We start from the raw sequence: 6,000 nt of genomic DNA on the forward strand, positions 1-6,000 counted from the left end.
ATTATACAAGTTTTTCCACATGGAGCTGTTGAGCTGAAGAGTGGTGATAGGACCTTCAAAGTCAATGGGCAACGGTTGAAGGAATACATAGATGGAGGATTTGAGCAACCAAAAACCTCCATAGCACTGACATAATGCATTGGGATAGTCAAGCTAAACGACTATAAACTAGCGCTTCTTGGGAGGCAACCCAATCAAAATTCTTTTTTTTATTTATTTTTTTTTTTTTTGAATCAATTTTAATCCTCACTATATTTTCAAGATTTGAATGGACGTTGTTCACTTTTTGTAGGCACATTGAAGAAGACAAGAGAGATGAAATGACTGAGGACGAGTTGCAAACTCACACAAGCGTATAGGCACGCTACAAAGGGGAGTACCTCTAACCTTTAAGAATGCCTTGCTATAATATGTATTGTGATGATGATCTTGTCATTGAGCACAATGTCCAATTCAGATTTGGGGGTGCATTTGCATCAGCATTTCGTGTTAATAATATAGGATTGCCATTATGTTTGCATCTTTATCTTTATTTTTTAATAAAATTTAATTAAAAAAAAAATTTGGAATGTTGATTCATTGATCACTTGTAAGGATATAGAGGGGGACAATTTTACTTGTGTTATTGTTTGGCTATCTTAGCTTTAAATTTGAAAGTCAAATTCAGGGATTGACTGTTTTAAACTTGTAAATACTTAAATAAAATCTCGTATAGGAGATAGTTACTTTGCTTCGCCAATCCTATTTGTGAGCTTTGTTGCAATAAAATGTAGATAATTTACTTGGGAGAAATGATATAGGCATTCCTTTGGCATATCCTTTTTGACCCCTTGTATTTTTTTTTCATCCTATCTCATATCTACTGTTCATATTTTTTGAGAATAAATTGATTATAATGGTTAGAGCATACTAAATTTTTAGTTTTCCTTCCCTTCAAAAAAAAAAAAAGCACAATCTACTCCGCTGTTTCAAGTTGCCTAGTAACTAGGAGCATTCATGAGTCCCATGTTTGCTTTTACGTCAAACAGTGACTTGAATTATGAGTATGCAAAGCACTTTGAATATATGACTTGCTGAGTAACCGGGTGCCTTCATCACCAATGTCGGTATTCACGTAAAAAGGCAAATGATGACTTAAGGAAGAGTGCCAAAGTGTATAGGCTGTTCTAAAAGTATAAAATAAAACAAATAAAGGAAGGGATGTAAAGCATAAGTAATTGAGTATGCTCTGATTTATTGTGGTTAATTTATTTTCACTTATGTGACCATAACCATCATTCTTGTTGCTTGCTTTTCATTTTTTTTTTACTCGAAAAAGTCCTATTGATCTCTTGAGTACGTTGTTTGCACTAGTGAAGATGGGCTGATAGGATTTTGCATTCAGGATTGGATGTTTGAACCGAATTATTTTATTAAAACCTAAAGGAAGCAGGGTAGCTATTGATTGTGCGTAATTTTGTTTGAGTATGAATGAGTTTGGAATAGTTAGCTTGTGGGTTTGCCTTTCGGTTTTGAGTTGGGGTGGTTAAGCCATGGCATTTGGGTATTACTCCTTTGTGTCTAAATGGATTTTGAGTATATTAATGTTCAATAAAGTTTTTAGCATTAATTTTTTGAGATTCTTCATTTTTGATTTGGACTTTTCTTTTGCTTGGGGACAACCAAAAACTTAGGTTTGGGGGTATTTGATGTATTGCATTTTTATAGTAATTATTATTATTAATTTTTAATAATTTTGATGAAATTGGTATAATAATTAACTAAATAAATGTAAGAACATGATATGTTTTATGTCAATTGCAGGTAATTGAGCCAGGTCACATCTAATTGGGCTTAACCATATTTTAAAGGTCAAATTAAGTGAAATTGGTTGAGTCTGATTCAGCAGGGTTTGTCATCCAGAGTTATCAGGTCTTGCATCAAAATCAGAGTCCACCTCAAAGCAGAATAACCAACTCAAGATATCAATGGACCCCACACCTTATCCTTTTTGGCATCATCAGCCAGAAAAGAAACTAGAGATGCAGGAAATAAATCAAGCAGTTAATCTCTCCATCTAGTCAACCAATCTAAATTCTGGATATTTTGGTGTGAGGACCCCTAAAAGGCAAGCTACAGGACCCCAAATTGAGCAAGATTAGATCCTACAGAATTTTGAGAGAAGCAAGAAAGGAACATAATTTACAGAATTAAATTTGGATTCCAGATGAGGTGGCTACAGTAGGTTGAAGTTGGTAACAATGTTGGACACAACAAGAAACACCCGATACACCCAGATTCTTCTTAGTGTTTCTTGGCACAAAGATCTGATATGGCAACTAATTTTGGGTGGCAAAGAGCTATCTTGGAAAGAATTAAATGGAAGAAAATTAGAGTCCAAACTAATTCTGCATGAGGAGCAAATTGAGAAAGAATTGAAACTAATTCTTGGAAAACTTGATTTGGGCAGCCGAAACCTTACCTTGTTTTGCAGATTTTGTGGACCCAGAAAGGAAGAAATTCTTCTCCTCTAATTAACCATGCCTCCTTTCCTTCTTTTACTATGGAAATCATAATAAAATCAGAAAATTTGGGCAGCATAAGGAGTAGATGGCTGGTGGTTGCTTAAAGCCTATCCAAAGGAGGAGAGATTCTATACCAAATAAAAAGAATGATATATAGAATAAAATCATGGGAAAAATACCACCTTAACCCTAGCCCTAGTCCTATTTAAGGATCCTAAAACACCAGCAGGAAGGAGAGGAGAATCATCTTTGAAAGCTAGAAATCAAGCAAGGAGAGTTTGGAGTATCTGGAAGATTTGAAGAGAGGATTCATTCGGCTCTGCAATTCCTTCAGAGTTTTTAATTCTTTCTCTTGTTTACTTTGCATTTATTTTCTAGAACTCATTGTTAGGATGATTTTGGAGTTTTATTCAAGTAAACTTGAGTTTGATTTTGATATGATGAAAAGCTAAATTTCTAGCTAGGATACCTGATGTAGCTTGGATTTAATTTCAATTCCAGAATCTTGTATTAATTTTCTTTGTTAATGTAATTGTTTGTTATTTGCACTTAATGCTTTTAAGTATTATTATCTTTGGTACTTGATTGATTTCGATTTATAATTGGTACTGGGAAGGAAGATTATAAATTGGAGTTAATAACAAACATCATCGGAATAATAATTGGAGCGGGAGCAGAAGATTTGATCTGTGGGATCTTGGAAATAATCACTGTGCTTATTAAACTAATTGAAATCTATTTTACTATTGGAAGATAGATTATAGGTTTTAATTAGTATATTTAATAAGACTCGGGAGAGATTATTAAATAATTTAGGATTATTTATCCTTGCATTAATAATTAAATTTGGATTATTAATCGGAATAGCTAGAATTGATAATTGGTCCAAGTGAAATCAGATATACCCTAGTGCTTTATCAATCGAATTTTGATTCAGCTTTCATTGAGTTCTTTAGAGTTAATTTTATTTTCCACTGTCATTCAGTTTCGATCGTTTAAATATTAGTAAAATTAGCATTCATTTTTGGTAATTAAACTCAGTCCTCGTGGAAACGATCTCTTATTTATCATTATATTACTTGAGCGATTTCGTGCACTTGCGAAATAGACTATCAATTTACAGATATAATATATGTAAAGTATTAACTCTTAAGGATTCAGCATTATATCTGAAAACAAAAAAACCCAGCGAAACTAAAAAGTGATTGTCACCACTCAAATCTTTTATATATCTTCTAGCAAATAAAAAATTAGGGATTTTGACATATTCGTCCCTTTTGAAAGTCCAATTCCAGAATAATCCCACTTTTGTGGACAAAGACAGGTTAACCCTATTACTTTGGTGAACAATATAAGATAACCCTCCTGTTGAGTTAATGACAAACACCATTGGCTTTTTTATTTTAAATGACCATCTTATCCCTTAGTTACAGACTCCAAAGGACTTCATGCTTCTCACTTCTACTCCTGACTTCTCTAACTTCTTATATCTTCACTCAGGCCATCACCAGTCCTCCATCCATCATCATGATCACCTGCCATAGTAGAATTAGAGCACTTGCTGTCACCCCCATCCTGTCCATCTTTAAGGCACCTGCCATGCCTCTTTACTCACGTGGCCTCTTATAAGGTTACAGGAACCAGATACCAGAATTCTTGTAAACTATGAGAGCCAGTTGTCTTTCTAAATTCTATATGGCAAAATGATCTCATGTACTCTTGGAACCACACAGGTAGATTCTTTGCTTTTAAATTTTCTGGAGAAGTGGAACTGATGTTCTGCCATCTTAGGGAAACTTATGAACGTGCCTATCTGCAGTTAGTGCTGATGTGGCTTTCCAACAAGTACTAGTTAAAAAGGATTTCAGAACACATGCTCTAATGTGCATCATAAAAACTAATCCAATGCCCCTCATATTGGAAAAGACTTTCTATGTGCTCATAATTTTCATATGGAGAAGCCAGCACCTACAGCATGGATAAACTTGTGTGGAACAGTAAAAATATGATGATGCAATCAAAGTAGCAAGGAAAACCACTGTAAGCCCCAAACAATTTGGTGGAAGTGTCCCAATAATTGATTATACTTGTTTGTGTGCTTAATCATATATTTAAATGCCTAATGAGATACATCACACATAGCAGGTTACTCTCCATATTGTATATGCAACTAGCTAGTTCATTTATTCTACATGCAATCAAGGTCATAAATTACCCTCATCTTCTACCTAGGTAAATTACAAGAAAAGTTGAAAGTTAGTGTATATATAAAAATCAAATTCTAATTTTTTATCATTACATGCCACCTTTTGGATGGACTAATTGTTACAAGCTCTTCCAGATCGCTTGAAAGAAAGCGACACTGTCCAAGTTATAAAGCTACTTGTTGTGTTGCTTACCGACTTAGTTTTAAAATTTGACAAAGCTGATTGAATGTTGTAGGAAGAACTCAAAGCCTAACATCAATCTTGTTAATGATAAACAATGGAAGAAAGATGCTGGACTGCAATTGGTGCAGGTCTTTCCATTCAAGAAGTAACAGGGCAGCAAGCCTTCAAAGCGGTCCAGATGGGGGCTATGGTTGGCATCTTAATTTCCCAGCACCATCGACAAATGTGAGGGCAAACGGAGTGGAGAGAAGGAGATTAGAAGTCAGCAGACTTAAGGTGTTATTCCGTGAATCTATGACTTCAGGGTAAGATGGTCATTTAAAGAAAAGAGGCTAATGGAGTTTAGTGATGGCTGAAAGGCAAGGACTATCTCGTACCTATTCACCAGATAGCAGGAGTCACTTACCTTTATCTATAAAAGAGGGACTGGTATGGAATTAGGCTGTCAAAAATGATCAATACATCAAAATCCCTAACATATATTGTCATCATGAAATAAGAAAGTAATGTTAGTGAAAGCAAAAAGTTATTACTTCATTAAATATATCAGTTTTTACAAATAAGTCTTGCACTTAGATCTACACTGAGAAAATGTTCCTTTTTTGAGATTATTAACATTAACAACTCCAATATAATCTAAAGAATGCTTTCCCTATTTAGATTTGCAAGCCAAAAGAATAGCAGAAACTAACGAGGATAACAAGGAAGAATATGCTTGTAAGCATTTTATTGTTGAGTGCTAGTGAAACATCAAGGAGATTTATTTGAAAATGATGAGGTTGGCTTTGTTTGAACAAAAGCATTCAACTAAGATGGCATAGAAGCATAGACTGAGTTATTACAGTAGGACTGCTAAAGTGAAGGTGTAATAAAATCAAGTACACAACAATGATGAACATGAAATAGCATTAAATGATGTTAAATTGACAAAAAACAACTATAGTGGCATGGTCATATGCAACTAAGATTGATTGCTGCAAGGGATGTGATCCACATATGATTAGGATCAGCAACACCAAAGAGATGGGTTAAAACTTCTTGGTTATGGTTGTGAGTAGCAGATAAAGGTAAAATTTATCTGAAAATGCAGCAACAATCTGGAATTA

This window comes from Elaeis guineensis, chromosome 9 (genome assembly GCF_000442705.2).
Source record: "Elaeis guineensis isolate ETL-2024a chromosome 9, EG11, whole genome shotgun sequence".
Lineage (NCBI taxonomy): Eukaryota > Viridiplantae > Streptophyta > Magnoliopsida > Arecales > Arecaceae > Elaeis > Elaeis guineensis.